Source organism: Cryptomeria japonica, chromosome 9 (assembly GCF_030272615.1).
Source record: "Cryptomeria japonica chromosome 9, Sugi_1.0, whole genome shotgun sequence".
Taxonomy (NCBI): domain Eukaryota; kingdom Viridiplantae; phylum Streptophyta; class Pinopsida; order Cupressales; family Cupressaceae; genus Cryptomeria; species Cryptomeria japonica.
The window spans coordinates 400,878,676-400,888,447 of record NC_081413.1 but is presented as its reverse complement, the minus strand read 5'-3'; positions in this window follow the sequence as shown (position 1 = coordinate 400,888,447).

Sequence of the window (9,772 nt, the reverse complement as noted above, 5' to 3'; positions counted from 1 at the left end):
CATCTTTTTTCTCTGAACTAGTTCCGTCTGAGACTTCAAGACATTCATCTACTCGAACATCAACACTCTCAACAATTCTTTGTGTCTAGATGTTGAAGCATTTATAGGCCTTACTCTTGGTGGAATAGACAAGAAATATGCCTTCATCACTCTTAGCTTCAAACTTGCTTATGTAATCACCTCTTTTAATAAAATACTTGCTACCAAATATCTTAAAATAGCTAACATCAGGTGATCCTCCATACCAATATTCATAAGGGATCTTGTCCTTACCTCTTTTCATCATAGCTCGGTTCATTGTGTAGACAACTGTACTTATAGCTTCTTTCCAAAGTCTTTTTGCTACACTTCCTTGTATCAACATTGTCCTAGCACCTTCAACCACTGACCGGTTGTTTCTCTCTGCTATACCATTCTGCTGTGGTGTGCTTGGTGTAGAAAGATACTGCTTGATACCATTCTCATCACAGTACTTAGTGAATTCCTCAAAAGTAAATTCACCGCCTTTATCTATTCTCAAACATTTTATCTTTTTGCCACTCTCTTTCTCAGCTAAGGCCCTGAATGCCTTGAACTTACCAAAAGCTTCATTCTTATTCTTTAAGAATGTGACCCACATCATTCTTGAACAATCATCAGTGAAGATCATGAAATATCTATCACCTTGAATTCTTCTTGTTCGTATTGGTCCACATAGATCTGTATGAACCAAATCTAAAAAGTTCTCTGCTGAGAAGGACTTGCTCTTGAAAGTTGAAGAAGCCATCTTTCCTAACTGACATTATTTATAAAGAGCATTAACCGGTTTGTCTAGCTAAGGCATAACTCTTACAGTCTTGGACTTGCTCACTTTAACAATGTTATCAAAGTTTATATGGCAAAATATCCTACATTAAAGCCAACTATCATCTATCTTTGCAATCAAATAGTTGCTAACTTTAGGATTAAGATGAAATAGATCACCTCTGGTTTGTTTCCCGGTTGCAATCAATTCACCTTTGTTGTCAAAGATTTTGCACATACCATTTCTAAACTCCAGAGGGTATCCTATGTCATTAAGTTGTGCCACACTCAGAAGATTGTGCTTTAGACCTTCAACCCAATAGACATCGTCAGCACTGCTCTTCCCATTAAGAGAAATAACTCCCTTACCTTTAACCATATAGGGTGAGTCATTGCCAAATCTGACAACACCGCATCAAATTCCTTCAAGAAAAGAAATTTTCTCCGATCATCGGTCATGTGATGTGAACAACCATTATCAATGATCCAATAATAAGAATTATCCATCCTGGACACTAGTGCTTTCTTATCTGATATCTCTTCCTCAATAGCTACAAACACAATATCTTCACTAGAATCATCATCAGATTCTTCATTGGTAATACCACTGTCAACCCCTATAAGACAATCTCTCTTGCCTTTGCCCTTATACTTCTTGAATTTGTCTCTCTTGTATTCATTTTCACCATTAGGACAATTAGCTGCTATATGACCAATCTTGTTACATGCAAAACATTTTAAACGTAGTTTACCTCTATATTTACCAGTGCCTCTAGGTAGTTGTTTTGCCAACAATGCTTCGAGTTCCACTAAGCTATCTTCATCATCAGCATCTCTGCTAGATCTAGATTCATAACCATGACAAGTATCTCTATTTTTTCTCACAGATGGGTTAGAGACAAAAGCTTTGAATGCATATTCTAATTTCTGTACACTATCATCATAACCGTTTAATTCAAAAGTAGTAAGTTTGCCAATGATAAAGTCAAGAGTTACCTTAGTTTTGTCAATGGACTTCAGCTCCTAAATAGCTGCAACTTGGATAGCATAGACTGGTAGTAGGGTTCTCAGTACCTTAATGATCACTGTGGCATCTTCCACTTTCCCTCCTGCACTCTTTATTTCACCAACTATCTCTTTTATCCTTTGACCATATTGTTGGATATTCTCACCTTTAGACATTCTCATGTCATCAAAATTTCCTCTTAGGATCTCCTCTTTAGCAATCTTAACATGTTCATCACCGCTATAAATATCTTCAAGTTTTTTCCATACTTCATATGCAGTTTCAAGACCATGAACATCTACATATTCAGCATCAGACAAGGAACTAATAATAACCTCCAATGCTTGATGATTTTCTTATTGTTCTTTCTTCTGATCATCAATCAGAGTTCCAGTAGGTGTGACATACAAAGTTTCTACATGATCCCAATACTGACTTCCCAAAAAATGTAAATCTTCATTTTGTCGCTCCATATCCTATAGTTATCTTTGTTGACTTCGGACCTTCCTTCTTCATCATGATCTACAAGATATTTTCCTCAAGTTGATAGTCTTTTAGGTTAAAGAGGACCTGAGATGCTCTGATACCAATTGATGGTATGATGAAAGAATAAATATCCAGTAGATTACTGAGAGGGGGGGGGGGGGGGTTGAATAAGTAAACTGAAAAACTGATACAAACTTACTGTTGGGACTGATTAAAATTGAGTCAAATTTTAGAGGCCCATTTCAAAATTTTGCTCTGCATGTCAGAAAAGCACCTAAATAAGTCAGTTTGAATGCCTAGTTAGCAAGGGGGTAAAGTGAAGCCAGTTGATTTTCAGAGGGTAAGGTTTAGGATTCATGTCCCACACCTTTCATTTGGCCTATCCAGTGATGTGCAACTTTCAGAATTCAATTTGGATAAGTTTATGAGGTACCCATTTTGAGGGGCGAGCTGGAAGTGCATTTTAGGCACAAATGCAAATTTTATGGAGTAGCCTTCTTTAAGTGACCACATCTTTTTCCCTATTGATCATCATGAAAAAATTCAAAGTGGATTCAATTCTATGCATAAATGTGAGTCACCCTGCAAAATTTCAGGTCTTGACGAATCCATTTGCTCAGTTTTCAAAACCGAATCCGTTTGTAGTTTGTGATGTTTGCACAAGTGTAAAAATGTCCTGGTGAGCGTCATGTCAGAATGTTTGTTCTTGGATAATGTTGGTATAAATGGTGAGCTACGTTTCAAATTTCAAGGCTCTACCAATCCGTTTGATCGGTTTTCAAAAGAGCTCATTTTGCCATAAAATTCAGTTATCCGCACTCCAGTGTTATATCAGTTAATGTAGCCGTTTTGGTGAGCGCACCATTTGCATCCTGTCGGTCTGGAGATCGAACTAAGAATTCAAAGATTTAATATGTACTTTAAGGTACCTATGTTTCAAATTTGAGGACCCACGGAGGTCGTTTGATATTTTTGAGAAAGGCATCATGTGTTGCCAGGACATTGACTTCATCAAGTCCGCAGTGTCGACAAAGCCAGTTGGCCGTTTTCGGAAATTAATATCTCTTCGCTCGGGACTCGTCTTGAGAAACTGTTTGGTAGATGTCATCCTTGTATATCAAAGTACATGCTTGTCAGATGGTGAGCTCCAGAAAGGTGTTTTGACAAGTTTGAAAATTACGTCTTCGCGATTAAATGCGAAAATTGTGGCGTAATTGCCTGAAGGATGTAAAATGCAATTTTATGATCCAAAAATGATGCCAATCGATTCCAGAGGTGTGTTTGAGGTCCGTGAAGCATTCCAGGGGTCAGTTGCATGAAAACGAAAATTTTTTTAGTCGGACCCACTTTGGGGCCCGACCTGGCTCATGCCCGCAGATTTATTTTATTGACGACTTTGTTCACTGAGAGATTTTTAGAATATTATGAATGATGGATTGTAATCACAAAACATGTCATGCGAGTTGAAAAGACTGTAGACCTCCAGGCAAATTCCGATTGGTGATTTTAATACCAAATCCTCCTTCAGCGACAGAGAAGAGACATTTTTAAAAAATCTTCCTAGCAGATGGCATCTAATCTTCAGCAAATGTTATTTGGGGATTTTCAGAATGTAGTGTATTGGCAAGCATGCTCACATGGAGTTGAAGAAGGCTGCCAGAAACAAACCAAATGCAATTGGTGAGTGTTTAAACCAAATTCAGCAGCAAATAATAAAGTTTTTAAACAAATAAAATTGGCTGGGCTTGCATAGTGTTTGGTGAAGGCCATTAAATATTTTTAAGTCAAATTGGTGAGCAGCAGGCAACATGGTCTTAATATTAACCCATTGGTAACAAGTGAAGAGGTTGCAGCAACTTCAGAGAATGCAATGTGGATAATGGAAATGACATATAAAACATCTACCAAATCCAATGTTTGCCAACATCATTTCATCCTACGTGGAAAGCAATGTAAGGGTTTGAAGTTACCAGCAATCTCAGAAGATGCTATGGCAGATCACGTGGCATGTAGTATGTTTTTTAAATGCAGAAATTTTTTAAACAAAAGATCTCCCATTCCTTCCTCCACGTGATGGGTAAGCTGCAGAGCATGCTAATGTTGAGTTTGGGAAGCAAGAACAAAATCAAAACAGCAACAACATAAGCTTTCAAACAAATGTTAAAGGAGTTCATGGTGAATGTGTAGAGGTCTTCAAGCAATAGCTGTTGGCAAGTGTAATTGAAACCTTCAGCAAATTAAACAAATAGCAAGATGTCATTGGCCATTGTAAAGGGCCCAAATTCTACAACCTTTGCCAGGTCTCCCTGCGTGGTGTGAGATGGGAAAAGCATTAATCAAACAGCAAATGCATATTGGCATATGCATTGCCTCCTCCCCATTGTGCTTCTGTTAGCAAACCTCCCCCCACGTATGGCATTTGGAGCAGCCACAGGAAAACTTAAGGCTGCAAGTGAAGGAGGTGCTTGGTCTGCGTGGGTGCTAGGCACTAAAAAAAAAAAATTTCAAATAAATCTCCTGGCAGGTGTAATGCCATTCAAACCCCTCTCACGTGCCTTTTTTCATCCTCCCTTGCATTGTGGCGTGGTTGGAAAGACCATTGACTTCCAAGAAAAATCTAGAAATCACCATTAAAACCCAGGAAAAAAGCTTCAAAGTGCAGCTACAGGCAAAACATAATATCCCACATTGACTGGGAAAGGGACATTTTTGATGTTTATATGCAAAAACGCACTATAGTAATGTGTCTAAGTCATAAAGGCTTTTGACAGATGGTGTCTATGGGTGCCCAAGGTGGGCCCATGCGCGAGCATGCTTCCCGAGGTGATAGAGGAGTTGACTGGATGGCGACCAGGTGGACCCCATGCGGGCATGCTTCCCGAGGCAGACAGGCGAAATTTTGCAGAGGAAGGTTGGGTTAACGAGTGAGCAGGTTCGAGATGGATCAACGGTGCGTGCTATTTCGCGAAGGGAAGATGCACGTAGTTTAAACCCCGTGAAATAGCGAAAGTGAATGAGAGTCGTCCACGTGTTGTGATAGGTGGCATTCCAGCAGGCGGGTCCCGGTGAGGTGGCACACAGTTGGCACATAGGTGGCAGTCTAGTGGCGATGACATGGCGGCCAAGTGGCAGTGACAAAGCAAATGATGTGGCGGTGATGAGGTGTCATCCCAGGTGGCGTCCGGTCAACCCCATCGACCAATCAGAGGCCGCCACGTGGCAAGGCGTCAGAGCGCATCAGAGGCAAAAAATCAAAATTAAAATGAATAAATGATATAGTTTAAACTATATTAAATAATTCAAAAATTTAAATGATGTGCACATTGGGGAATTAATTCACCCAGGACTCAATTTTTGGCCAAGGTATAAAGTGTTATATATTTTCGGAAAGCTCTCGGAGTGAGGAATCCGATTATGAGGTTAATTTGGACAAATGTGGGATATTTTGGAGGCAGTTTCCACGGGAACAAAATTCAGTTAGAGGGGAGACACTTGGCAATTTTCAGTTGTAGATTTGATTCTCTTCCCTCTCCTTTTTATTCCCCATTCTTCTCAGTTGTAAGGGTTCTAGAAATTTGGAAAATGCTCCAGATTTGATGGCTTCCACTTTCTGAATATCATGAACCAGATTTGTGAATGCTTCTGTTTGGTTTCAGGGTACAGAGATTGCAGTGTATTGTTGTAAATGTGGTTTTAGTTGCAGGTCTTGCTTGTGTCAGGCATGAGTAAATTCCTCATAGTATTGTCTCTAAGTATGCATTTCATTATCATAAATTGAATCCTCAAGGAGGATGAAGATTTGTCAATTTTAAGGAAATTGTGTGACTGTTTATAGGTATCCTTCAAGGAAGGTTTTAAATTCTGTAGTCAGTCATGAATGATGAAATATGTATCCAGATCTGATAAATTTGTGAATGAATCAAATAGTGCACTAATATAAGGTATTGGTGCATGAATATTTTGTTTAAGGAAAATAAGCTTGCATCTATGAGTCATATTTGCAGTTTTGTCTGTGACTCTGTTGCCCAATGAACAAGGCACTGGTCTTGCAAGTTTGGGGATGTTTTCAGATATACATTTTAAAAGATAAATCTATTTCCCTTCATGTTTAGGGGTTAATGTTCTATCCTTCCAAAGCTCTATTTCACCTATTATTTGTATAAGATCCAGCCCATCTGTACATGTTACCTAATTTGGTGAGCTTGTGGAATGGTTTGTCTGCTCATTGTTGATGCAGTCTTATGTTTGTGATTGTTGTATTCAATGCATCAAAAGGGTGTCCCCCCCTAGGTCAAGCAGAACCTGAAGTGCAGGAGGATCATTAAGATCCTATGTTATGTTGTCCAAGCCCTGAGGTGTTTCATTGATTGAGATTGGCTATCTCATAGATAGATTTACAGGTGTCTTGGGTTATCACTTTTGGTGAACAACACTTCCCAATCTCAAATTCAAACTCACAAAGTAAACTTTCACTATCAAGATCAATACTCAACATCAACTAGTTAACTATTATAACAACTTAACAGTAAACAACTTCAATATTGTAAACATCAAAATTCTTAATCATATATCAACATATTTCATCTCTTAATGCTTTCAGTTATCATGCCTTATCAAAATTTAATCAAATCACCAAATAAGATCATAACCAAAAAAACATTCACCACTTGACACAAATGTTTATATGCGGAAAACCCAAATACGTAAAAACCACGATGAGATGAGACTCACAAGGTAACTATCTAAATTCTTTTGAAGTTCGCCCTGTTAGCAGCCAACCCTATTAAATATTTTACAATAAGTCCCGTTAAGAATTGATCCTGTAAGGAATCACCCAGTTAAGGGATTTACAAAATGTCTTGATGAAAAGAAAAATACCCTGTTAGGAGTAACCTCAGTAGAGGATTTGAGAATCCAAAGCTAATAGATCACCTTGTTAGAGGATTTAAGAAGTAACCAATCTTGTTAGAGCTTACCTGGTTAGGGGATTTCAATTCTGCTATAATTGTTAGAAAACAACAAGTTTTCTTGATCTGTTTGAATAGCACTACATTTGCTTGATCGGATCCTTTTAAGCTTCAATCTGCTTTCACTCAAACTACAGGTCCATTCTTTGGTTAGGAAAACACACCCTCAGCTAATTTCTGCCAACACTTTTCCAACAACATTACAATCATCTTCATCGACCTTAAATACAAATCAATTAGGTCGGTAACACAAGAAAAACCTAATTCTCTCATAGAGATTACAAACAAATTGGTTCAAGTGTGACCATTGGATTTACATATCAATCAATACACATTCTTCAAGAAAATTCCAACCACTCCATGATCACCGCTTCATCGGACTTTGTAACTCATCACACGCTATGCATTAGATTCAATCCACTTTGCTCATTCCCTAGACAATCAAACAAATGAAGAAATGCACCAAAATAATTTGAACTTATCCTCATACAATGATTACATGTGTCACTATCATTACCGCTCATCATTAGATCTTATACCAACAAACTTGATCGGTTAGGGTTTAACAAAAAAAAATGGTAGGGTTTATCAGTTACATTGCATAGAAAGGGTTTAACCTTATACATCGGTTTACCAGTTCAACTCACAAACTTATATACCGGTTTACAACATCTTCCTCAAAGCTCTTCCTACTGGTTATAAGACAATATCAATAACAACAACAATATCAACAATATCATAAATACCATTACCAGTTTAATTGACATCAATGACAACATAACATATCATTAATGCAATCTTCATGCAAATGCCAACATCGTTAAGCCAACTAATATGCAAAATTATGTCTAAAAAGACATATTTATATCTCATTTATAGTCTTGAATAATAAATGAAAATTAGGAGCCAACACCCCCGATCTTCGATGCGGCTGTCCTTTCTCATGGCTCGCACAAGTGGAGTTAAGCCTAATGATTGTGTGTATCTTGATCAGAGCCTCGAGAAGAGAAGCAACATACTCAAATGCCACGCATATCCCAAAGTATGTTTTTCCTTAACCCAGTAAGCTGGAGGACCGTTTTAGTTTGTGTTAGCCTTACTGGTTGCAAATGTTTTCCTTAATGAGGAGATTTGTCCTGACAAGCGGATCATCTCAAGTGGCTTAAAATGATGGCGTAGTTGGTAGATATCATTTCAAAAATGAAATGATGATGCCTCTTCATGTTTCAGCATTAATGCCATATGGAAAATAATATTGCATACATGCAGACCGATACCTATAGTAAATGTGACTTTTTCACATGCAAATCTAGGCATGCGATGCATTTAAAGAAGGGAGCCTCAAAAGTGCATGCAAGATATTCATTCTACATTTCGAGTGCCAAAGTCCTCAAGAAGTGTCAAGAAGCTTGTTTACAAAGAAATGGAGATTGCAGCAGGAGCCTTTAACCCAACTCAGGTCGAGATGTGGGTTGATGTGTATGGAGAGATCTCATATACGTCTCACGCTATGCCTCCAAGGTAAAAATACCCCAAAACCAATCGCAAGTCGAAGACAAACACCTGCAACCCCATGGCGGTAATTGATACATTTGAAGATGTCATTGAGCTTGACCTACATAAACAACCAAAGGGCCTCAGGGAGACCGCATGCACGAGAATGTTGAGCCATAGGAATGAGCCGCAATCTACGATGTGTAAATTTTGGAACAACGATGTTCCCCAATTCTTGGTGCCCATGGTTCCACATTGCCCAGAGTTTGTTGTAGCATGCAGGAGTAGATTTTTGCCTAATCCTCCTTCAATATAGATCTCTTCTTTGCAAGTCATCATAACCCCAGATGCTATTAGGGATATGCTGTGTTGCCCCATAATTAATATTATATATTTTTGACAAGGATGTCATGGAAGACTACTGGTACACCAGCAAGATATCATCCCCTTCTGTCAAGCCACGTTAAATTAGAGCTTAGTGATTGAACCTCCCAGTGCCCTATAGAGACCTAAAGGAAGATGACCTTAAAGACATTGCCTCAACAATTGCGTTCTTGTGTGGTCATGACAGTGACTGGGAGATCTCAGCTCCCATGATGGGGTTTCTTTTTAAATGTCAGAAACAAAGAGAGCCATTTCATTTTGACTTCTCTGTGTTGATAGCCAAAGAGATGACAAGGCAATTGGCCGAGTTTGAGTAGTCGTGATGGTTCAACTTTGCTTCTTTTCTAGTTCATCTATTCATCCACCAGAATTGCCCTATCTTTATTTAGTACATGCGATTGGGTACCCATGATGAGAAAGGAAACATGATGTCGGTGTCCACCTGGACACCCATCTTGTCAGCCACCTATGACGCATATCAATTTTTAGATTGTTTCCTAACCCCCATGTTTAAGGATTTTGGTGTTATTCCTCAAGAGTCTCTTTCTCAGTTTTCCTAGATTCAGATGAATTGGATGAGTAATGAACACCCCCGCTATGATTGGTTCTTGGGGAGAGATTTTTCTTTCATCTATGTACATGGTTTTTCTGA